General features: G+C 41.8%; 1 protein-coding gene across 2 annotated transcripts in view; it reads right to left on the bottom strand.

Moving 5' to 3' along the window:
• Positions 1 to 26437, bottom strand: part of CSGALNACT1 (chondroitin sulfate N-acetylgalactosaminyltransferase 1) — a 341653-nt gene that overhangs the window by 289791 nt on the left and 25425 nt on the right. The window contains exon 2 of one of the 2 annotated variants that reach the window (XM_049632468.1): positions 3351 to 3471. The exons of the other annotated variant lie outside the window; for it this stretch is intronic. The gene's annotated coding sequence lies outside the window, so the exon portion shown is untranslated. The remainder of the gene's footprint in view (positions 1 to 3350; positions 3472 to 26437) is intronic. 2 annotated transcript variants of the gene reach the window in all.

The following is a 26437-nucleotide window of genomic DNA, read 5'->3' as shown; positions in this document are numbered from 1 at the left end:
TTTTATTTAAAGAGTCATTGGGGTGAAGGAAGCCCTTCAGTCTGGTACTGAGGTCAAAGTAGCTGATCACATTACCTTGTTTTGTTTACGTTTTAATGTCAGAATAATGCAATAATTCCTACCTGCAAAGGAATACCTGTAGTGCATACATCTAAGTTGTAAAGCATACTGGTAAATTCAGCACCCATCATCACGAGGGTGCAAGTGCATCTATCACAAGGGAGTCCTGGCAAGGGGACATATTTTCATCGCTATTAGTCAGCATCTTTGAATCTGACCCACTGATTAATGACCACTCCAGATTTTAGGATCTTTTCCTGAAACTTGTGGTCTCCCATGATTAAGGCATTCCCAGGAATACACTGAGGAGGACGGGTTTCCTTTACAAGCCAATCAAGTGAAATAGAGCCAAGCCACTCCAGTTCTTCACCTACAAAACATGCTACCCAGTGTTCACGGTGAGTTAGGAAAGTCACATCCACAAGGCATGCGCAAACCCACTGTAGTAAAGGTACTCAACTACATTTGAGCCAAAGACTCAGCACTGCACCCAAAAAGAGGGTGCCATATGAAAGGCAAGAGGTGAGAAAGACTTCCTCCTCCTTACCTCTCCATCCTTTCTCCAATTGTACTCACTATCCTATTCATTCCCTATGAGTTTTTAAACCAAAAAAAGCACAGAAGTTCAGGGGGAGAGGGCACAGCCATCAACATTACATGGAGGGGTGGCAAGTGCCCCCTAACCCTGGAGAGGTCTAATGTCCACACATTCTTCTCATGGTGTCCCAATATACGACACCCAATATTTATATCCCAGTTCTGTCTCTTATACGTGTGTGGACTTAGACATGGTGTTTTACTGCTCTATGCCTGTTTCATCATTTGTGCATAATCATGTCCATCCCACAGAAAGGGATGACATCAGATAAAGTATGTGAAGTCCCCGTAAGCTGATTATTATTGTATACGTGTTTGTGTCTGTGTTGTTGTTGTTGTTGTTGTTGTTGTTGTTGTTGTTGTTAGGAGATATTGAGGGCAAGATCAGAAAACAGGGCAAAAGCTAGATTAAAGGATATGTTGCCCTACATTCTGATTAAATGCTTATAACAAGACAGGAACATCTTTTCAGAAAAGAAATTAACCCTTCTTTAGATATTAGAAAGAGAACTTAAAGTTATGCCCAGTGGTCCATTGATGCCTATTGATATTAGAATTCATTCTCATTTAACAAATATTTTATATGTATGTATGATGCCAGGCACCAAGCTGGGCACCAGGAATACAGTGATAAACAAGAAAGCAAGGTCCTGGCCTCAAGGGGGTTATATTCTAGTTGGGGAAGGGGAGACAATAAGCAAGTGAACAAATTAACAGACAATTTCAATGCGGTGCTAAGAAGGAAAAAATAGGGTACAATGCTTCAGTCTAGCTGCTGGTGGATGGGGGAACTATTTTGGATGCGCTGGTCAAGGAAGGCTCACCTGAAGAAGTATAATTTAATGTAAGGGAATAAAGTGGTTCCAGTACAGGGAACAGCAAATTCTCCAGGGGCCAGGAAGCCCTTGGCAAGTTCAAGGGCCTAGAATAAGGCCAGGATGGCTGCATGCTTTAACAAAGTGCTTCTCAACTTGGCAAGCAGTGGAATCCCCAGGAGAGCCGTAGGAGCCCCTGATGTTGGAGTCTGCTCCCAGACTCGAATAGGATTGCCCTGGTGCAGCCTGGGCGTGGGGAGTTTGCCAGGCTCCCCAGATGTTTCTGAAGCACATTCCAAGTTGAGACCCACACAGGATAAGCTGGCAGATGAGGCTCAGTAAAGAGTCCTAGGGCACTTGGGGATTGAGGCCTTCCTCTTTTAAAGGCCACTTCCAAACCTTTGTTCCTGTCAGCAACTACACCAAACACACAGGTGAAGGCCAGGTTGGAGCACATGTCCACAGTAGGTGGAAATGACTAATTACTTTTTATTTTCACTTCACAGCCTGGAAGCAGGCAAGACTATGTGTGTGAAGTATTTACTCCCTGGAGGTTTGACTCTTCCTCCTGAAGGAATACTTCCAGGAAAACGTTGCTAGTAAATCGGCTTAATCCCTATCCCTATAAATTATCTGCGACTTCTGAGTTAAAGTGTTTTTAAAAAATACCAAAAAGAAGGCATAAATTAATTGTAATTATCTCTGTCATCCCATAAAATGCATAATTAAAAATTAACACAGCATGACAATGGATGGGGAGTGAACAGGGTCTATAATCCAGATGTCGAGAAATAATGACCAGCCGAGAGACAGTCAGGCAAGGTTGCTGCTGTCATCTGGCCTATTTTATGGCACATGTCATAAGGCGGTAAAATCACCTGTAAAAGGACGGTTCCTGTAAAAGAAGTAGATCATCATAACGACTGTGGGTTTGGTGACAAGAAGCACACCAAAGTCACCATAGTGGTCTCCTCCCGGGAGGGAGGCAGGAGAACAAAGAACACCTTTATCAGAAATACTTTATTTCTTCCATTTCAGAAGCACTGAGGCAAACATGGCACAACATTAAAACTCTTCATTAATTCTAGGGAGTGGTCCATGAATGCTCCTGCTATTACTGCCTGTACTTTTCTGTATGAAAAAAGAAAAGAGAGCATGTTTAAAGGGTAAAACTTCTTCATTTAACACTTCTTGTATAATGCGTTAAATTGGGCTGAAACCCTGTAATTATTTCTTCCTTACGGTTTGCCAGTTTCGGAGGCCGTGCTCCTGAATTCTTCACCAGCATCTGTGCTCCTGTTATATTAATGCTCGGGAGCTGTGAATCGCCTAGTAGACTGTCTAGTTCACATTCTCCCCTGTTATTCAATGGAATTACCCCTCAATCTCCCCTCTGACACTTCTTCTAAAAGTACCCCAGAAAGGATTAATTAGACAGTCACCATATTCTCCAAGGAAGACAGACTCTGTGGTTCACCACCCCACCAGAACCCTGCTGCTACCTCAGAGATTTCGGGTCAATCTTTACATATTCTTTTTTTTTCTTAATTTACACTTTCAATATAAATATATTTTGGAGGGCAATTTGACTTTAGGCTCTTGTATGTCTTTAAAGGAGAATTCATAGTCCTTGTGCCAAGTCAGGCCCAATAAAAAGTAAGTAATCATCAAAAGTGATAGTTTAGCAGTGCTGGAGGGAGAATAGACAGAAGCTGAAAGTTTTAAAACTGCTATTTTCAACCTGAAATGTTTATCAATCAATTTTACAGCAGCGGAAAACATTTCCCTCCTGCAGGAAGGTGGGGCGGGGAGGAAGCAGAAAAAGACACAAAGGAAGAGATTCCAACAAGTTCAACAATAAATTTTAACAGGACTCACTTTGGTGATGAAATATAGTAGATCAAATCTTGTATGCTGAATGGCAGGAAGTAATGTATTCCAGCACTGTAGTATCTATTTAAAGGGACAGCACATGGGAATGCAAGCTGGTGCAGCCACTCTGGAAAACATTATGGAGGTTCCTCAAAAAACTGAAAATAGAACTACCCTACGACCCAGCAATTGCACTACTAGGCATTTATCCAAGGGATACAGGTGTGCTATTTCGAAAGGACACACGCATCCCCATGTTTATAGCAGCACTATCAACAATAGCCAAAGTCTGGAAAGAGCCCAAATGTCCATCGATGGATGAATGGATAAAGAAGATATATATATATATATATATATATATATATATATATATACACACACATACACACACACACACACACACACACACACACACACAATGGAGTATTACTCGGCAATCAAAAAGAATGAAATCTTGCCATTTGCAACTATGTGGATGAAACTGGAGGGTATTACGCTAAGTGAAATTAGTCAGAGAAAGACAAAAATCACATAACTTCACTCATATGAGGACTTTAGGAGACAAAACAGATGAACATAAAGGAAGGGAAGCAAAAATAATATAAAAACAGGGAGGGGGACAAAGCAGAAGAGACTCATAAATATGGAAAACAAACTGAGGGTTACAGGAGGGGTTGTGGAAGGGGGGATGTGCTAAATGGGTAAGGGCCACTAAGGAATCTACTCCTGAAATCATTGTTGCACTACATGCTAACTAATTTGGATGTAAATGTTAAAAAATAAAAAATAAAACAAGTTAAAAAATAAATAAATAAAGGGACAGCACAAATAAAACTTATATGAAAGCTTCTAGAGTACAAATTGCTAAGTCAACGTTACTACACTTAAAAATTAGTTTTTGCGGCGGGGTGGGAGGACCTCCTGGGTGGCTCAGTCGGTTAAGCATCTGACTCGATTTCAGCTCAGGTCATGATCTCACAGTTCTTGAGATTGAGCCCTGTGATGGGCTCTATGCTGACAGTGCAGAGCCTGCTTGGGATTCTCTCTCTCCCCCTCTCTCAGCCTCTGCCACATTCTCTCTCCCTCTCTCTGTCAAATTTAATAAATAAGCTTTAAAAAAAGAATTAGTATTTTTCAGAAGCTTAATTGCCCAATGTATCTCAGGCAATGAAAAAAGAAGAACACTGAGTGTCCCCTAATTTATTTCTATTCCCAGCTGACATGTGGCTTGCCCACAGGTGGCCATTTCCTGCCTCTTTGCTGGGATGTCCCACACTCTTCAAAACTAGGAAAGGGTAAACTAACAGCATGTGGCATCTTTGACATGCCTGGAATGAGTGGGCTAGCCACTTTCAAATCTTACTTCATTGATTTTTCTCAAGAATCCAAAATATGGTATCATCTCCAGTTTACCAATGAGGAAGCTATGTGTCCAAGATCACAGAAGTAATAAAATGGTGAGGCCAGGTTGGAACTCATGGCTATTCAACTCCAAAACTCACACTCCTTCCTTTGTACCCCGCCCAACTACATAGGAACACTAAGAGTACAGATGCGCCAAAGAAGATCTTAGCTGCCTGCACTAGGTACCAAGGAATGGTTGTAATGGTTGTAATTCACATCGCCTACCTCTATCAGTGAACACTCTATTTCTGAAGATTTATTCTGCTTGTTCTCCAAGGGCCTAAGTGGCCCTGGAGTACTTCTACCAAACCACCAAACTGAGCACATCCTAAAGACATGCCCACAAAACTCTTCCTTATTCTCCATCAAGTCTCTGCACTCCAACCACCACCATCAAAAAACAGACGCACCAACCACTGCATTTCTTTTAATTGCCTTCTGGACCAAAATGGTACCAAGAAAGAAAAAAATCACGCGGACAATTTCTGTTACCTTACTAAAGATAGGTGACCATCTCACTGTGGTCCCTAAATGCACATATAGCAACACCGGCAGCATTTTCAAAACTGTGCAGAGGGCAGAGTTTGACAGGAAGCATCCCAGCTGTGGTAACTGACTGCTTGCCATAAGAGCTACTAGGTGAACCCTGTGCAGAACATTTAAAAATGTCATTATAAGGAAACACAGTCACAATCTTCCCCTCCAACAAAAAATATTTTCAATAAACAGCCTAGAATGTTCTCTCTTCCTCCTGTCTCCCAACACCCAATCCCATCACTTTCAGGAAAGCTCACCTGATTAGTACCCGTCTACTCTAAATAGCTCCTTTATCCTGAATTCCCAGATTCTCCTTTATTGCTGAATTATCAAATAACGGTTTGTGCTGGTTTGTGAGATTTTAAGCCATTTCACAAGGACTGGACTCTGTCGAGGGTATACAGAGCCATTGGACAATTTCTGCTCTCAGGAAGGTGAGCCACACTGAACAGAGAGGGATAACAAGCCACATACTGTACCACATAAGAGATTTGGGGAGCACAAAAGAAAGGGGTAGGGAAAGAAGTTCAGGAAAGGCCTCAGGTAAGAGGTAGCATTTCAATGGGTTCTAGATGCTGAATTGGATTTCCTCAAAGAAAACTTTGTAAAGAGGGATGAAGATTTAGTAGATATGGGAGTTGAATTGTGGCCCCCCAAAAAGATATGTTGAAGTCCTAACTTCCAGTACTCAGAATGTGACCTTATTTGGAAATAGGGTTGTTGCAATTAGGTAAGATGAGGTCATACTGGAGCAGGGTGGGCCCTTAGTTCAATATAACTGGTACCCTTACAAGAAGACACCCATGTGAACATAGGGACACACAGGAGAATGCCATGTGACAATAGTCAGATTTGAAAGATGCAGCTACAAGCCAAGAAACACTAAGGAGTACTTGCAAAATACCAGAACCTGGGAACAGGCAAGGAAGGATTCTCTCTTACAGGTTTCAGAGGGAGCATGGCTCTGCCCACACCATGATTCTAACTTTCAGCCTTCAGAATAGAGACAACACATTTCTGTTTTTTAAGTCACCCATTATGTAGAACTCTATTATGGCAGCCCTAAGAAACTAATGCAATAGGGGATTGGAAGAAAGAGGAAAAAAACAAGATGTGGTGAAAGGCAACCACAGAAGATATTCACAAAATGACTTTCTGTAACTTGCAGGAGACCTATGCCCTACTTTACTTTGCTGAGAATGAGCTCACCTCAGCATCCTCCCCTCTGCATCCAAAGGGTTCTCTGGCTTTACCTCACTTCCCTGCAGCCTGTCCTTAAATGAAGGAGCTGTTTCTCCTTTCACAGGCTAGACCTGCTACCTTGTTTTAATTACTTGAATCCAAGGACTTCCCATTCATCATTTCTATGTTTTACTCCAATTATTTCATACCTCCATTGTCTGCTGAGTAAACCACAGATAACTTCCTACAATTCCACTTTCCCTCTTCCCAATCCCCACAGGCTGACCTCCCATCTTTTCTATTTAAAAGAAGCCTAGGGTAGATTCCTCCACTCTCTCACTGCCCATTCACAACTCAACCTTTCATTCAATGACCTCTCCTGACCTGCCTATGGAAACAGTTATGGAAGGATGGCTGGTCAGTCTGCCTGATCACTGACTCTTACAGACGCTATCGTTTTCACTTTCCACAATATTTTTGTGTTGCCTCACATGAACATCCACTTTCCCCCTACATGAAATGCTCTCTTCTTCTGGCTCCTGGAAGAACACACTGTTCTCCACTCACCTCCCTGACTGCTCCTTTCCTGTTTCCTTTCTTGGTCAAGATCATTTTGGTGCTCCTTTCCCATGTCACCACTGTACTTTGTACTGACCTCTGTTATGGCAGTTCTGCCCTATACCTTCAGTCAGTCAGAGCTTACGTTCGAACACCATTACACGCTCCACATGAAGGGTAAAGGCCTTACCATGGTATGTGTGGTGGAGTCCTAATTCCTCAGTCTCATTACCTGCGCTATTGTTGTCATACATTCTAAAAAGTAGGTTAGGGGACACCTGGGTGGCCCAGTCAGTTGGGCATACAACTCTTGGTTTTGGCTCAGGTCACAATCTCACGGTTTGTGAGTTCAAACCCCGCATTAGGCTCTGTGTTGGCAGCTCAGAGCCTGCTTGAGTTTCTCCCTCTCTCCCTCAATCCCTCCCCCCAACCCCCTCTCAAAATAAATAAACTTTTTTTTAAGTTACAAATATACAATACAGTGCAACTATTTTGCTTTGAACAATGTTCTTTTAGAATTAAAAGTAGGAAAAATTGAATTTTTCAATTCAATTACCTTCATTTATTTCATACCCAGTGTTCTTCATTTCTCTGTAGAGACCCAAAATTCTATCTGGTATCATAATCCTACTGCCTAAAGACCTTTCTTTAACATTTCATGTAGCGTTGATGAGCTGGCAATGAATTTCCAGTTTTTGTTTGAGGAAATCTTTCATTCTCTTTCATTTTTGAAATAGATTTTCACTAGGCATAGAATTCTGGGTTGACAGCTCTTTGCTTTTAGCACTTTAAAAAATGTCACTTCATTATATTCTAACTTGCATAGTTTCTGAACAGGGATAATTATTATCTTTGTTCCTCTGTAATGTGTCCTTTTCTCTCTGGCTGCCTTTAGGATTTTCTCCTTTTTTTAATTTTTTATTTTTATTTTTTGGTTGATAAACGTATGAGTATTATTTGCCTAGGTGTGTTTTGTTTTGGTATATTCATCCTGACTGGTATTATCTGAGTTTCTTGGGTCTGTGATTTGGTGTCACTAATTTTGCAAACTTCTCAGCCATTATTTCTCCAAATATTTTTTGCCTTCCCCACTCTATCTTCCATCTCCTTCTGGTGATCCAATAAAGTATACGTTCGACTGTCTGATACCATCCTGCTGGTCTTGGATGTTCTTTTTGTTTCATTCTGTTGTTGGTTTTACTTTTTTTCGCTTCAGTTTGGGTAATTTCTGTTGCCCCACAGGATCTTGCCCATTGTCCACCACTTCTATTACAGCAGTTAGTCTATTTAATCATAGTTATTTTAAAGTCCCTGCCAGATAGTCCCAACATCCGTGACATATCCAGTCTGATTCTAATGATTGCTTTGTCTCCTGTTTTTTGTTTTTGTGGCTTTCTTTTGTCTTTTCATATGCCTCATAGTTGGTTTTTTTTTTTTTTTTAAGTTTGGGCATCTTAGATAAGAGAGTAGAGGCGAGGTAAATATTTTTTTAATGCCTGGAAATGTGCACGCCTTTCCTTCTGCCTGGCCTTGAGTGTCAGGGTTTGCACTAATCTAATCGGGAGCTGGGCTGGCTTAGAAGTCTGTTGTTGCTGCGGTGATCCTCAGTGACCCACAGGCTAGTCATACCCTGTGCTCAGTCTATTTTATACCCTGAATGCCAGTCTATTTGTTTTCCAATGATTGCTGCACCCTTGGCCTTCAATCTTTTCTTTTCACCATGCCCACAGAGAAAGTCTGCCTCTTGCAAAGTAGTTACTACCTCATGCTTGTTACCCTGGTGATGGAGTGGGGATAGAGAGTGTCCTCTGTTATTCTGATTTATCCCCAATGTTAGGCAGGTACCATATCCCTGGATCTTGGGGAAGATGGCCTATTCGGTGATCCTGCCCATCCCTCAGTAACCCTGCCCTCTCCTGAGTTCAGAGTCCTGAATCCAGCTTGTAATCTTGCCCCTCTCCCACCAGGGTTGAGGTGTTTTGTTTTTTTTTTTCCTGTTTTCTTCCCCAGCTACAGAAAGATTTTACCAGTGCCCAAAAGATGATGGTGTTTGTTGCCTCTCTCCCAAAGCAAAGCTTCTGTTCTATAGAGGAGATACAAAAGAAATCTAGGCAAAATTTCTTGCCCTTTTCAGAGCAGCTGCTGTTTCTTCTCCTGGTTCGGCCCCACAGATAACACTTTCCCTGTACTTTCTCAAACTTTTCTGTGAGTGACTAGCATAGTTCATGGAGAAAAACTTGCAAGAGGGTACAAACCCCCCCCCCATGTTTGCAACCCCGAGGGCTTCCCTCACTTTCGCCAGTGCTCACTCAGCCAGCCTGCACCATTCTCCAGTCACCCTGGCTGAATTCCTCTTCAGTAGCTCACACAGTGCATTAGTGCTTGTGTCTCATCCCTCCCTGCAAACGCCCACCTCTCTCTATGTTCTGGATCTTGCACCCTCAGTACTATCTTTGGCTCAAGAACAGTTGTTAACTTGCTCTTTGTCCAGTTTTTTTTCACTGTAAGGTTAAGAGCAAAGTGCTTTCCAGATCTTTCCATCCCTCTGCATCTTCAACTGGAAAATGAAATACCTCTTTGCATTTTCAACCTATTCACTCCACCAAGAATGACCTTTTTACTCACAGACATATGTATCTGTGCTATGCAGATGTTGGGAGTTTTGTATATAATTATCATCTTAAGAAATAACTGCTTTTGGCAGGGAAGAGGAATGGAATGAGCTTAGTTACTGAGTCCCAAGCACAGTGCTTGATGCTTTTGCATTTTCTAATTTAAGCCTTATAACTTAAAAGGTATCTATATTATGAACCAAATTTGTGGCGTGAGGGAACTGAAGCTCAGTAACTTGCTGAAGGTCACATAACTGCGAAGTGGCAAAGTTGAGATTCAAGTCTGGATCCTCCAAAGGCTATTCCCAGCATCCGGCTCTGCCCCACCAGCTCTACTGGGCCTGGCCAACCTGTGTGGCTGACTGCACAGTGGTTTCTGTTCACAGTGAACATGGAGGCCACTTGACACAAACTTTTGTGACCATAAAGAAGGAGGTTCATAAGGCCTTGGGCTGGGACTTGGGAGCTGCCTGGTGAAATGCCCACACCCTTTCAGAAAAGGCCATTATAGAAACACAACATGTAGGGGCACCTGAGTGGCCCAGTCAGTTAAGCATCCCACTCCTGATTCTGGCTCACGGCATGATCTTGAGGTTCATGAGTTTGAGCCCCGTGTCAGGATCCGCACTGACAGCACAGAGCCTGTTTGGGATTCTCTCTCTCTCTCCCTCTCTCTGTCTCTGCTCCTCTCCAGCTCACATGTGCTCACTTGCTCTCTCTTTCTCTCTCTCTCTCAAAATAAATAAATAAACAGGGGCACCTGGGTGGCTCAGTCAGTTAAGCATCCAACTTCAGCTCAGGTCATGAGTTCACTTGTGAGTTCAAGCCCCGCATCAGGCTCTGTGCTATTAGCTCAGAGCCTGGAGCCTGCATTGGATTCTGTCTCCTTCTCCCCACAGCAACCCTCCCCCTCCCCCCGCCCCGCTCACTCTTTGTCTCTCAAATGTAAAATAAAACATAAAAAAAAAATTTTTAATAAATAGACATTAAAAAAAGAAGAAGAAAGAAACACAGCATCTAGTCCAAACCCTCAGGATCCATCCTCACCGCCAGGTCTCAGAGTGTGTGCCTGGCAGGCAGGTGGGAGGGATAGACCACCAGTTGAGTGGCCGCTGAGGACCGAGCATGCCTCACAACCACAGGGAAAGTCTGTGTAGGACTGAGCTTCCCTTTACCCCTCCTCATGTCACCCCACCAGGCGCACTAAGTCACTAATGAGCAACTTTAATTTCCTTGGAGGAAGCCGCTGCCATTGTATCTCATTCAATACAGGTTCAAGGGAAAGTTACTTTGTGTGACAGAAGCGAGGTACAACAAATTTACTGTGTGGCTGCTGCCATGGCCGATATAACAAAGGATTGTTCCAGGGGGTCACAGAGACAGAGAGCACGTAAGAGGAGATTACTGACAATGTGGCAGCACAATGGTCTTTCAAGTCTCAAGGCTACGAGTTCACTGCCAGGTCTCCAGACTCTGTGTGTACAGTATATGGATACTGACAAATGCAACAAATTCTATAATCACCACTACAGTACCTTAAAAAACAGTCCCACTACTGCAAACATTCTCTTCAAGTTCCTCTTTGTGTCGTTTTGGGATTAGGATAACACCAAACAGCTAGCAGGCCCTGGTTCCCAGGACCCAATTCCCTGAGTTCTCGATCAGGACCAAGTTAGCCACAACCCCACCTTGGTTGCCCAGGAACCACAAACCCATACCATATTCCTGTAGACTATTTTCTTCAAGGCAAGAGACCATTTCTAGTTTCTCACTCTTTAATCCCAAAAGGGTTCCTTAATCTAGCCTCGGGCACTGCTATGTAGCAGGCACCAATATCCCCAAGGCCCAGGAGCCCTACAACAGCCCCTGCCCTGTCCACCCAGTCAGAGGTTGGAGCATCATGAGCCTCAGCTAACTCTCTCCCTGGAGCTGCAGGGCTCAGTGCCAACGGTCCACATTTATGATGCCTGAAAGGTTCAGAACATAAAAGGCTTTAATTTCTTATCCATTTTCCTGTTGACAAAGTGAAAGCCAAACAGTGAAACTGGAACAAATGTGCACAGTTCCTATGCTGCGTGCACAATTCCTGTGCTGTGTACACAGTTCCTGTGCCGTGTGTACAATCCGTATGCTTCAGAAATGCATGGTCACCAGAAATGCATCTGTGTTTTTAAAATAATCCAATTGAGCACATTCTCTTTTCTTTTTTCTTGCCATCAGTGTACTGTTTTTATTTTATATGAACTTATAATTATCATAGGCAATGTTTTCCCATCATGAATACTTAGTAATTTTTTTAATGTTTATTTATTTTTGAGAGAGAGAGACAGACAGAGTGTGACCAGAGGAGGAGGGGCAGAGAAAAGAGGGAGACACAGAATCCAAAGCAGGCTCCAGGCTCCGAGCTGTCAGCACAGAGCCAGATATGGGGTTCGAATCCTCAAACCATGAAATCATGACCTGAGTGGAAGTCAGATGCTTAACTGACTGAGCCACCCAGGAGCCCCAAGTACTTAGCAATTTTCAAAAACACTGCTTTGATCATGTTACTTCCCTGCCCCAAAACACTTCACAGTTTGCCATTGTTTACTTGATAAAGTCCAAACCATTTAGCCATCCCTAAATTTGCCCACATTGCCTCCCATGATGCCTCCATACAAAGCTATGCTCTGATTCCACAGGACTTTTTTCCAAACTACCCCCTACCCCCTCTGCAAGTGTGGCCCCATGAAACCCTCTCAGGCCAAGAAGAAGAATGAATTTCCTCCCTTACCTAGATTTCTATAATCCACACTCTTCATCAGCCCAAGCCAGCTTGAGCTGTTATGGCTGGTGACAGACCTCTCTGCCCTACAAGATCTCCCAGGATCAGAAAGAGTTGAGGGGCACCTGGGTGGCTCAGTCAGTTAAGCATCTACTTCCTCAGGTCACGATCTCACAGTCCATGAGTTTGAGCCCCGCACCAAGCTCTGTGCTGACAGCTCAGAGCCTGGAGCCTGCTTCAGATTCTGTGTTTCCCTCTCTGCCCCTCCCCCACTCACACTCTGTCACTCACAAATGAATAAATGTTAAAGAAAAATTTTAAAAAAAGAAAGAAAGAAAGAAAGAAAGAAAGAAAGAAAGAAAGGAGTTGAGCTTCTCCTAAGTAGCTGTCTTTGCCTTACTGACACTGTGAACTGGATAAAGAATTTTTTTCCTCTTACCTGCTCACTGTTAAAAAGCTGAAAGCTAAATTTGTCTCCTATGTCTAGCAAAACATACAGGACCCTGTGGCATAGATTTTGTACAGTAACTTAAACTTGAGCTCTGGCTAAAATCATAAGCCCTACCCTTATTTTTTTCTTTGACTCATTTGTCTTTCTGACTTGTTTTATGTTGCTACATGTATATATGTTTCTAGAGGAAGGATGAGAATGTATAAGAAAGTGATTTCATTCCTGACCATGCCTGGCACAGACATCCTGCACTCTCCACGATACAAAGTTGGCAAGGGGCAGTTTACATGCTGATATTTGTCATTATATGAAGATGTCCCTGGAAGTAAGTCATTATATGAAGATGTCCCTGGAAGATGTCCCTGGAAGTAAGTCAGTCAGGCTGCTGCTGTTACAACCAACCAGGATTCATAAGATACTTAACCCTGCTGAGGTAAACAACACTGAAGCCCTGATCCAGCCACAAGTCAGAAATTTCCCATTGCGTTAAGATATTTTCAGAAAAGCTGCAAGAATATCCATACTTGCCAAAGCCATCTACGTGCGACCCCTATCAAAATCCCAATGGCATTTTTCATTGAAATAGAAAAAACAATCCCGGGGTGCCTGGGTGGCTCAATCGGTTACGTGTCAGACTTTGGCTCAGGTCATGATCTCACAGTTTGTGGGTTCAACCCCCACATCAGGCTCTGTGCTGACAGCTCAGAGCCTGGAGCCTGCTTTGGATTCTGTGTCTCCCTCTCTCTCTGCCCCTCCCCTGCTTGCTTGCTCTCTCTCAAAAATAAATAAAAGCATTTTTTTTAATTTTTAAAAAAAGAAAACAAAAAGCAGTCCTAAAATTCATACAGAACCAGAACAGACCTCAAAAAGCTAAAGCAATCTTGAACCAGAAAAACAAAGGCATCACACTTCCTGATTTTAAACTATATTACAAAGCTATAGTAATGGGGGGAAAAAGTATGGTATTGGTATAAAAACAAAAACAGATATCAAAGGAACAGCATACAGAGCCCAGAAATAAACCCATGCTTAACAGTGAATGAATTTTTGACAAAGGTGCCACCAATTCACAATGTGGGAAAAGAGTCTCTTTAAATGTTTATTAATTGATTTTGAGAGAAAGAGAGAGAACATGAGCAGGGGAGGAGTAGAGAGAGAGAGAGACAGAATCTCAAGCAGGCTCTACACTGTGGCTATGCGTGGAGCCTGACACAGGGCTCCATCTCACAACCATGAGGTCATGACCTGAGCTGAAATCAAGAGCTGGACACTAACTGACTGAGCCACCCAGGTACCCTAGGACAATCTCTTTAATAAATGGTGCTAGGAAAACTGGATATCCATATACAAAAGAATGAAATTGGACCCCTATCTTATACCATACACAGAGATTAACTCAAAATGGATTAAAGACTAAAATTTAATACCTAAAATGTAAAACTCCTAGAAAGAAAGAAAATCTTATTTACAATAGTATCAAAAACAATAAAATATTTAGGAATAAATTTAACCAAGGTGGCGAAAGGTCTGTATAGTAAAAACTATAAGAACTTAGTGGAAGAAATTAAAGACGACACAAATGGAAAGATACCGTGTGTTCACAGATAGGAGGAATTTATATGGTCAACATGTCACCTGTTACCCAAAGCCATCTATAGATTCAATGTAATCCCCATCAAAATTCCAACAGCATTCTTCACAGAAATAGAAAAAGTATCCTAAAATTTATATGGAGCCAAAAAAGACCCAATCCTGAGAAAGAAGAACTCAGCTAGAGGCAACATACTTCCTGATTTCAGATTATATTATGAAGCAATAGTGATCAAAACAGTATAGCACTGACATAAAAATGGACCAATGGAACAGTATATAGAGAGCCTAGAAATAAACCCACATATATACAATCAATTAATATGTATCAAAGGAGCCATGAATACTCAGTGGGGAAAGGATAGTCTCTTTAATAAATGGTACCGGGAAAAATGGACAACCACGTGAATGAGATTAGATCCCTATCTTACACCACTCATAAAAATTAACTTGAAATGGCTTAAAGACTTAAATTTAATGCCTAAAACCACAAAACTCCTAGAAGAAAACATAGGAGAAAAACTTCTGGGCATCAGTCTTGGCAGCAATTTCCCAACACGACATCAAAAGCAAACGCAACTTTTGCAAAATAAACAAGTGGAATTATGTCAAATGAAAAAGTTTCTGCACAGCAAGGAAAACAAACAACAAAATGTAAAGGCAATCTGTAGAATGGGAGAAAATATTTGCAAGCCACATATCTGATAAAGAATATCCAAAATATATAAAGAATTCTTATAACACAACAGCAAAAAATTAAGTAACCTGATTTAAAAATGGGGATTAGGAGTGCCTGGGTGGCTCAGTCGGTTAAGCGGCCGACTTCAGCTCAGGTCATGATCTCACAGTCCGTGAGTTCGAGCCCCGCGTCGGGCTCTGTGCTGACAGCTCAGAGCCTGGAGCCTGTTTCAGATTCTGTGTCTCCCTCTCTCTGGCCCTTCCCCATTCATGCTCTGTCTCTCTCTGTCTCAAAAATAAATAAACGTTAAATAAATAAATAAATAAATAAATAAATAAATAAAAATGGGGTTTATTCAGAACAAAAATGTTTCCAAAGAACATACAGATAGCCAGCAGGTACATGAAAAGATGCTCAACATCACTTATCATCAGTGAAATGCAAATAAAAACCACAATAAGGTGTCACCTTACATCTGCAAAGATGTCTAGTATCAAAAAAACAAGAGATAATAAATTCTGGCAAGGATGTAAAGAAGAGAGAACCCTTGTATGCTGTTGGTGGGAATGTAAACTGGTATAGCCATTACGCAAAACAGAATGGAGTTTCCTCAAAAAATTAAAAAACAATATATCCCAGCAATCCTACATCTAGGTATATATCCAGAGAAAATGAAATCACTATCTTGAAAATATATCTGCATTGCAAATTTATTCACAATAGCCAAGATGGGAACAACCTGCATGTCCACTGATGGATGAATCAAGAAAATGTGGTATGTATTTTACTTTTTTTTAATGTTTATTTTTGAAGGAGAGAGAGACAGACAGAGCATGAGTAGGGGAGGGGAGGGGCAGAGAGAGAGGGAGACACAGAATCTCAAGCAGGCTCCAGGCTCTGAGCTGTCAGCACAGAGCCTGATGCAGGGTTTGAACTCACAAACCATAAGATCATGACCTGAGCCAAAGTTGGACACTTAACTGACTAAGCCACCCAGGCAGCCCTTGTAGTATGTATTTTATATGTGTGTATATATATACATATATATATATATATATATATATACACACACACACACACACACACACACATATATACGTGTGTATATGTATATTCAATATTACATATAAAACTGTATTTATACATATAAAAATATATAAATATATAAAATATACACACAATGGAATATTATACATCCATAAAAAAGAAGGCAGTCCTACCATTTGCAGCAGCATGGACAAACCTGGAGGGCATTCATACTAAGTGAAATAAGCCAAATAGAGAAAGACAAATACTATATGGTATCACTTACGTGCAGAATCTTAAAAACAACAACAACAACAAAGGAACTCATATCATAGAAACAGAGTAGAATAGTGGTTTCTAGGGACTGGTGGGGAGGTGGGTAGGGGGATGGGAGACGGTTGGTCAAACAGAACAAACTTCCAGTTATAAGAGGAGTAAGTTTTAAGGACACAGCATGCTGACTATAATTAATAACACTGTATTATACACTTGAAATCTGCCAAAGGAATAGATTTTAGGCATGCTCACACACACACAAAAAGGTAACTATGTGAGGTGAGAGATGTAAATAAACTCGATTGTAGGAATCCTTTCATATTGTGTGTATATATATCAAATAATCACATTGTATACTTTAAATATATTACAATTTTATTTGTCAACTAAACCTCAGCACAGCTGGGGTCGATAAAAGAAAAACTACAAGACAATGAATGCCAAAAGTTAAATGCTCAAATATCTTCGGATGATGGTAAAAGCAGGCTTCAGCAAAACTCCCCGTGCTGTTACCAGGTCTAGACCTTGATCTTCCCTCTGGCTACACAGCTTCTTGTCCACTGTTAAAGCCGCTCATTCAACAAGTGTTTATTTGAGTCACTTCCCTGTGGGAGTATGCCTGGCAATGCTAGCTGCCTACATTCTCCTCCCTCCTTTACCAACAGAACCCCAACTTGGCTCCAGGCAGCAATGTATCCTCCTTAAAAAACAAACAAAAACAACTTCATTTCCGACTCACTCTTGCAGCTAAGGACAACCTACTTCCTGCCAGTGAGATGTGAGCAGAAGCTGGCTGGTTGAGGCCTTCCAGGAAAGCTCTCCTATTCCTAATAATAAGAGAACACTCAGCTGGTCTATACCTTTGACCTCACCATTCCCTTTACTACTTCCTGAAAGACAGATGTACTGACAGGGGTACAAGAGCCATTTTGTAAACCTGAGTAGAAAGCTAAAGGATCCTGGGAGCTACCACGCCAGTCCTGGATCACTGCCTCTGCACTTCTTGCTGCATAAGAAAAATAAACCCTCATATTTCAAGCCAGAGTTTTAGGTCTTCTAGTACACAGAGCCAAACTCAATTCCTAAGTGATGCAGGAAAAGTGGTGTGTTTAATAATAAGAGAGATAAATAAGACCTAATCCCAGCCCTCAAATGGTTATAATCTATCAAGGGGAGATAAGAAACTCAGAGGAATAATCATAATACCAGATGGAACGTGACAAGCACATGAGCCATAGCTGGGGTGCTAAAAGAGTTCAGAGCAGGGAGAAATGGCTTCTAGCTAAAAGCACTGAAATTGGGCCACTCTGCACTAAAATCTGACATTTATCTCACCTGGAGAGACACTATTCTCCAGTGTCTTTATTCCAAGAGAATAAATCTCTACCAATGGAACCGCACGCATCTGAGCTTCTTAAGGAGTATTTTCAAGCGGTGACTCCCCTTCCACGGACAGGGCTGAGGACTGTGGCTGTGCCAGGTGTGGGCGTGGGAATGTGTCACTCTGATTCTCTCTCTCCACTCCCTCCCCTTCCCCTGTCCATCCGCCCACTTTTTCTGAGAGTCCTAAATATGTGCTTTCAGGGCCTAAAGGGGAAAAACTTTCCTCCATCTCTCTCCAGATGATTCTGGTGCTGCTGGCTCTTGCCCAAGAATGCCCTGGCAGAGGATTTGGGTTGCATGTTTTAAACCATCATAACAAAAGCCTTGATAAGGAATCTGAACCTAATGCCTGCACTGTGCAAAGGCCTCTAGGCCATCTGAGCTCATCTCCTGTAGGAGCTGGACAGCGAGGACATCCACAAAAACACACCAACAGGTTTGCAGCACTGTTTTCCAGATAACATACAGGCCGGGCAGTATACAGGGGTCATGAGAAACAGCCACCAAAATGTGTACCCAGCCCTCTCCCTGCTGGAACTTGGCCACCTTGAAATGTTCCCTGCTGGGTTCTAGATTCATGGCTGGTGCCCACCAACCGCATGAGAGATATCTGCCATGTCTTCCTTGTGGAATCACTCGGTGAGTCCTCTGTCACTGGCGATCTCCACGACCTGCACCCCCTACCAGAGCATACTGGCCTCTCTCTCTCTCCCACTCCAAGTCCCTGACTTACCCATAATCCCAAATGGGGGAGCCACCTTTCATCCCCACACTGTGCTCCACGCAGGCCATAAGCAGGGGCTGCTCTGTGCCTTCTGCATCCCCGCCTCTACCCTACACACCATTCAGTATTCACACCCTCTCTTTTAAAAAGTGCCACTGCACACTAGGACTGGGCCCCAAGTTCACCAGGCCAGGCCAGACAGAGGGCAACGTGCTAAGCATAAATCCCACCTCACCCTCAGAGCTGACGATGGTTGCTAACTCTCAGGGCCATCCTGCTTGGTCCACACTCTTTCTCTGGAGGTTCCTTGGTCCTCCTTGTAAACAACACCCTGCAGACCACAAAACTGGTGCTCCAGATGCCCAGAACAAGCCAAGACCTCAAGCCCTCTGCCTTTGCCAACCCCACCCCACACATATAAAAGGATTCTAATCCAAAAACAATGGAAAGCACAGCTTTCACTATGAAATAAGTAACTACAAAAATATTTTACCCAAAACACATAGGCTGTAACAAGTCAACAGAATTCTGTTTGTCACCCAAAAGGTTAAATTTGAAAAGAGCAATGTCTTCTTACCATATCACATAGTCAAAAAATATCATGCACTATATTGAAAGCATATTTACATCTAATGAGCTAGACTACATGTGCAAATTAATATATGCTAATTGTCTTTGGCTGTTTCTTTTACATAAAGTCAATATTTTTATGGATTATTAAATGTATCCCTTAGCATATTAATTTCAAAAGAAAAATTAATAGCTATAAAAATAAATTCCCTGGCACAACCAATATAAAGATTTAGAACTAAAACTGTTGCTATAATAGAGTATCTTAACATGCTAGCTACCAAACACATAGTAAGTCTCCAATTCAAGAAAAAATAAAGTTTGTATCAAATTCTTTTCTGTGTGTGATTTAAAGCTGGGTTAACTGAGTTTGGCTGAAGTGCTTACATTGGAATCCATACATTTTGAATGGTTTAAAATAAGTACCTATTGATGTCTTTTTTTATAATCGGATGAGAAAAAGAACATAAAAACCAAGAGGGCAGCAAAAAGAATCAGGCCTTGAGGCCCGCTGACTGCTCTCTCCCAGAAATTGACACAGCACAGTGTCTGGCACAGAACGGGGCTCAAAACTTTTATATAAATGAATGAATGAATGAATGAATGAACTGTTCACAGTAATCTATGATGCCTTTAGCTAATAAACATAATACTAACAGCTAAAATTTCTTAAATACTTACTATGTACCAAGTACCCTAAAATGGAGGTAGTCTCCTCGATTCACAGATAAGAAAACTGAGGCCCAGCAAGCTTAAGTAATATGCACAAGTGACAGAGCCAAGATACAAATGCATGTGTGGCCACGAAACTGTCAACACCATCTACACATCACTTCCGTAACCTAGTGCCCACAGGCGGTTACTCAGGGTGTGCAGATATGAGCCTGTGGCCACCAGATACAACCTGGGGCCATGACCAGATACCTCCAGCCATCCCACAGGAGGGCCACACAGCTCTTAGGATTCACCCCAGTCCAGACATGTGGTGGGACACCAACCTTGCACACCCAGAAACCCAGTGAAACCAGCAAGTTTAACTCAGAGTAACCAATCCTACAGTGCTGCACATGTTTGGAGCACTGATTCTTTAGCGATGGGAAATATCATCACAGGGACCAGCATATTCTCCCAATTAATAATACCTGTGACCTGGGAAGCTAAGTAATCATCAGAACGCTACTGAGGAAATGAAAACAAGAATGGGTCCAGTCATTTCAACACGTCTTTCCAGAGCAATCGGACTATGAATTTGTTGGCTGTCACTACCTGCCACAAATCTGTGCTCTGGGGACAAAGTGTAGCAAGGCAATTCCAATGTCGTCTCAAGAGTCTCCCTTCTCAATGTCTCCACGTTAGAGCAAGCCTCTTTATTCAGTTAGGCTACAGTTTAGCTGAAGTCCAGGGAACTCTTCACCTCTTTAAAAAGACAGCATTCTGGGCTCTGACCTGAAGGCCCAACAGACTGATATCAAAATTTAAGGCCAAGTCTTATTTCCCTTATTTTCATGTTTTTATATGTGGGAGGACTTTTGGCATAAGTCTATAGAACTGAAAACAATAGCATACATGTATGCGTTTCATATTTTTAACATACTAATGAAAGACAAGTTTGCCAATAACAACAACAACAAAAAACAACCGTTAGCACTCTATATTAGCTATCTAGTATAATTCTATCAGTGAGAATGTCACAGCATTTTCATGCTACCCAAATACCACCTAAAATTCTGAAATGAATAAATGTTTATCTTAAACCTCAAGCTTAGCTGACTGTTGGCCCTCAGGTTAGCAAGAGCAAAAAAAAAAAAAAAATGGAATTTATAAAAACTAGCCACTAACAAGTAGATGCTGCTGAGATAAAAGAGAAAGTGAATGCCGAGGGAGAGGAAGTAAGTCAACCGGTTTCTTATGTTTCAAGGGTACAGAGGTCATGGTTAGCTCCTCCCACACTGTGACTTTCTTTTTGGAAAAAGTACCTCCTTTGAAAAGCTCATAATTAAGTTTAATGATGCACCTTCACCATTTAGTGGTACTCTACATGAGAAAATTCTATAAACCCTTTGGAAAATTCAAATGCCTATACTGTGATCTATAAACAGTCCTTGTCCCAAATTCAAATGAAAATGAAGACCATAGATTTGATACAGAGCTCTAACATATATAATTCCACTCTTAACCAAAGAGTCTATCTTTAAAGGATAGGAGACTTTTTCATATCAATAGAAGTAGTAATATACTGAGATGCCTGGGTGGCTCAGTCAGTTAAGCATCCAACTCTTAATCTCAGCTTGGGTTTTGATCTCAGGGTTGTGAGTTCAAGCCCCACATTGGGCTCCACACTGGGCAAGAAGCCTACCTAAAAAAATAAATAAAAGAGACAGTAATATACTAACATTTATTTTGTGGAGGGGGGCTTCAAATATCCCATTTCTAAAACCCTAGGATTTTCTGGCTTTTGAGTGCCAAACCCCCCACAATGAGGAGTTTCTGCATAAAACCTCCCTGCTGGCTTCCCAGTGTCCAGTCACCTGTTCAAGGCTTAGGGAAGATGGATCCGGAAACACGCTTGTGTTCATTACCTTGGCTGCTGTGACAAATTACCACTAACTTGATGGCTTAAAACAACACAAATTTACTCTCTTATAATTCTGTTGGTCAGAAGTCCAAAATAGATCTCACTGGGCTAAATCAACAGGTCAGCAGAAACACAGAGTAGAATCTTCTGGGGGAGAATCCATTTCTTTACCTTTTCCCTTTCCAGAAGCCGCTTTCATTCTTTGGCTAGTGGCTCCTTCTTCCATCTTCAAAACCAGCAATAGCTGGTTGAGTTTCTCTTACACTGCACCAGTCTGGTTCTGTTTTCTTCAACACACCTTCTTTGACTCTGTTAAGACTAGTGATTGGGGGCACCTGGGTGGCTCAGTCGGTTAAGCATCCAACTCTTGATTTCGGCTCAAGTCACCTTCTTGTGGTTTGTGATTTCGAGCCCCACATCAGGCTCTGAGCTGAGCACACAGAGCCTGCTTGAAATTTTCTCTCTCTCTCCTTCTGCCCCTCCCCCTCTTGTGCTGTCGTGCTCTCTTTCTCTCTCTCTCTCTCAAAATAAATAAACATTTAAAAAAAAGACTAGTGATGACATTGGCCCCACCCACATAATCCAGAATTATCTCCCCATTTCAAGGTCCTTAATCCTAATCACATTGGCAAAACTCTTTTTGCAGATAACATACTCAGATTCCAGAATGTGGCCATCTTTTTTTTTTTTTAATGTTTATTTATTTTTGAGAGACAGACAGAGTGCGGGAGGGGTGGGGTGCAGAGACAGACAGAGAGAGACAAAATCCAAAGCAGGCTCCAGGCCCCAAGCTGCCAGCACAGAGCTACCAGCACAGGTACCAACACAGGGCTTGAACCCACAGACTGTGAGATCATGACCTGAGCCGAAGTCTCAGACTTAACCGACTGAGCTCAGACTTAACCGACTGAGCCACCCTGGTGCCCTGAATGTGGCCATCTTTGAGAAGCCATTATTTTGCCTACCAGAAATCTTCTTTTTCAAAAGGGAAGATGACAATTTTTATTGTTATTACAAAAGCAATATTTTTAACTTCACTCATTTAAATAATTGCAAGAGCAACTATGGGCTTAATCCTCACACAGGCACCACATCAGGCACAGTAGCTACAAATCATAAGAAAAAGCCTTCTTTACCTTGGATCCCCACAGTTCCTAACTAGAGCATTCTGCCATGCTTTGGAATTAGGTTAAAAACCCCAGAAGACCTACTCCATTCCCTTGAATTCTATTTTTTTTTTTTAAATGAGAGTTAACTGTGCTGTCTAGTAAAAACAAGTCACTAAATCCTGACCTGAGAGGATTAATAATAAATAATCTAATATAATAATATCTAATAAATAAGGGTTGATAAAATGCAATGAAGGTTCAAGGAGTTCCAAACAAGGCATGAATATAAATCTATTCTGCTCAGGTGTCCCAGGTTCCACAACCTTGTGGGCTCCACTTCAGACACATTATGTGCTCTGTGTGTCATGCTTACATGACATGACCTTTCAGGGAGGTTAGAGGTTGGCATGGGGGGGAGGGTCAAGCAGGAAGAAGGGTGCCCTATATTCCCTTTTTCAGATCTCCAGGCCCACCCTCTGTGAACAGGGAACTTTACTCAGAGCCCCTCTCCAATCCCTACTGCCTCTGATGGGACTTCATCATGATCTTTGACACACAAATTCCAATATTGCGTTTGCCTACCCCTTCATCTCCTCATGACTGCTGCTGTTTAACTTGACCCTGATTTCATTCTTACCCAACAAGCTGCATCAGATCTATTAAACAGAGTTTTCCTTGGACAATCTGAGTAACTGCCCATTTCCAAAAGGGTGGAGAATTCCAAGGCACTAATCTCTTTGGCAAGCATCTCCCAGTGCAGCATACCCTCCATACTAGGGTGTGGTTCTGGAAAGCACAGCTATCAGAACCATTGCCTGTTGGCTGCCCAAGAAACTAGAGAGTCTCCGGCATGGTTCCAGAAAGCATCTCGATAAATAAGATAGAGCCCAAGACAAGCCACCAATAAACCTGAATTTTTGCACGACTCTGTAGCCATTAGGGAAAGTCATGGGGCCTTGAATTTCTTAACAAAATATTGGTATCCTGCCTGAATTGCCTATATATTAGAAAGCATATGAACTCCACATGTTTGGATTTTAAAAAGTATTATAAATAGTTACAAACTTCAAGATAAGTGAAAATTAAATTTTAATGCAACAATATTCAGGACCTTTAATAAATGAAATAGCCCTATGGTCCAAAAATGATACACAATTTTAAAAAAAGTATTTAAGACACAAAAAATTGTTAACTGCCTTAATAAATATGGAACATCCATGTAATCTAGTACTATCCAGCTACTTTTGTAAAATGGAAATAATACTTGTTTTTAGAATGGGTATAAAATTACATAAACTATATGTAAGATATATCGCGAGACAATGGAAGGAACATATGTCAAATGTTGGCAGAGATTTCCTCTGGAAAGCAAGTGTGTCAGTTAGAGATCTTTGGTTGCAAACAAGAGGGAGCAATTCTGACTAACTTAAACAAAACAATTCCAGGAGCTCAGGGGACTGAAATCTTGAACACCAAGCTTGTAAATAAGCAAGAACTAAGGCGGCCAGTAGACTTACAGGTGGCAACTTGAGGAATTTCCTCACACAGGAAGACCAGTCCAGTGCCACCACCAGGAATGAATGAGCTCCAGCATTTCAATCTCCTTGTCGTTCCCCTCAAATCATTGGAAAGGAAGGTTCTATTGACCCAACTTGGGTCACACACCCACCCCCAGAGCTAGGGGAAGGCATGGCACCTGCTTTTCAACTCCACCAGACACTGTCTGAAGGCAAGAGATGTAATCCCCCCAAAGGAAATCAAAGGGCTTACGGGAAGGAATGGATGATGGACGATTTAAAATAAAAAGTCCACTTCAGTGGAAATAGGAGTGACTTTTTTCTCTTTTTTAAATACATCCTTCACTTGCCTGGTTTCTTACAGTGACGATATGTTATTTATCAAGATAATGATGTTCTTTTTTACACACATGGTGGAGACTGCTGGTTGGTTGCCCATCAAACTAAGCTCTCCTCTTTTTCCTAAAACCATGGTTTGATTACATTTCCCATATTTCTTTGCAAGTAGGCATGGCCATGTGACTAAAGTAGGTGCGACTAAGTTCTCTTCAAGAGGAAGGTGTGCAAAAGTGCTGCACACCACGCCTGGGCCTAGGAGGCCCTCAGGCAGAAGGCAGGCCGGCTACTTCCACGCTTTCTTCCCTTTCCCAATGGGTCGAAGCTGAGCGTGGCCACCACCCAGCTCCCACCATACAGATGACAAGTTCTCCCGGAAAGAGTCTGGGGTCTTTGAAAGACTCCATACAGCAAAACTACCCTGCTCACCTGGAATGCTCCCCTCAGGCCACATGGGAGGGAAACAAAACCTTCTATTTCCTTCAGCTACTAAAATTATTGTTGAGTCTCTTTGTTGTAACCTCCTGGCCTTATCCTAATTAATACAGTGGAAGCAAGATGTCATGATGAGGGTGACAGCAATTCTACTAGTTATGTTCTAAGACAGTGTATCGAGTAGTGATTAAAGTCTACACTCAGGACAGGCTGCCAGAGCTTAAACCCAGACTCCACCACCAGCTAGAGGCATGGCCTGGGTGAGTTATTTAGCCATTCATTGCCTCTGTTTCCTCATCTGTAAAATGGAGCTAATGTAGTGCCTCTCTGAGAAGGTTGCCATGGGGATTAAGGGAATTAGTCTATGTAAAACACAATAGTGACTAGCACAAAGGTATCACTATTATAATTTCTATGTTATTTCAAGACGTGGTTTCATTTTTTAGACTTGTATTTCAGCTATTTGACTTGAAAAAAATTAACACATCTACAAGTCAGCCCTAAAAATAAAAAGTGAACAAGGACGAAGGCTAAAATATCAAGGATTCATTCTTTGTATAACAAGAATTATTTGTGCTAGAGTGAGAATGAGCTGTTTAAGAAACCCAAAGAAAAGCCTAAGCACATCGGTGCAAGCTGAAGGTAGCGACTTACTCAAAATTCTTCTGCTTCGGGGTTCTGGGAGTTTAGGTCAGAGTTTTCATCGTATTTGCACAGACTCGTTCTAATCTGAGCGCACACACATACACACCCTCATTGATTTAGAGGCCACATGCTCACTCTACATTTCAGCCTACGATTTATGCAGTCGTGGAATAAAGTCCTATTCATTCAATGAAGGGCCACTCTGCCGCGGCATAAAAAGGTGGCTTGTTAATTCATTTCTCAAGTTTTAATACTTTCTTACAATTTCTACCAAAAATTCTGGAATGTTTTTAGGTGTATATTACTGCACTGTGGAAAAAATTAACCCCTTCCTTGATCCCAGGAGACTTAACTGACATTTAGCTTGGGCATTTCAAGAAGATGAAAGAAATGATTAAAATAAAATTGTCCTTCAACCAAGTGGCCAGGTTTCTAAGGAGCTAGGGGTTACAAATGTCATGTTACTAAATGAGTTTACTAAGGGAAGATTTTTAACTGCTCCCTTTCTTTTTTTCTCTTTTAAGCTGAGTATATTTCCCCAAGGCAATTAACACAAACTTCCTCTATTCCTTTTTACAAAATATCTCATGGATGTTTCCATCACGGTATAAGCCAGTTAAATTTGACCTATGGGATTCAACTAAGTGTGAGATGAAATGTACCACCATCACAAGGAAGGAAAGTAACAATGCACACACCCGGAAGACTGTGGGTGTGTTA

Source organism: Panthera uncia, chromosome B1 (genome assembly GCF_023721935.1).
Source record: "Panthera uncia isolate 11264 chromosome B1, Puncia_PCG_1.0, whole genome shotgun sequence".
Lineage (NCBI taxonomy): Eukaryota > Metazoa > Chordata > Mammalia > Carnivora > Felidae > Panthera > Panthera uncia.
The sequence above is the reverse complement of the archived record's forward strand: the minus strand, read 5'-3'. Positions and strand labels throughout refer to the sequence as shown.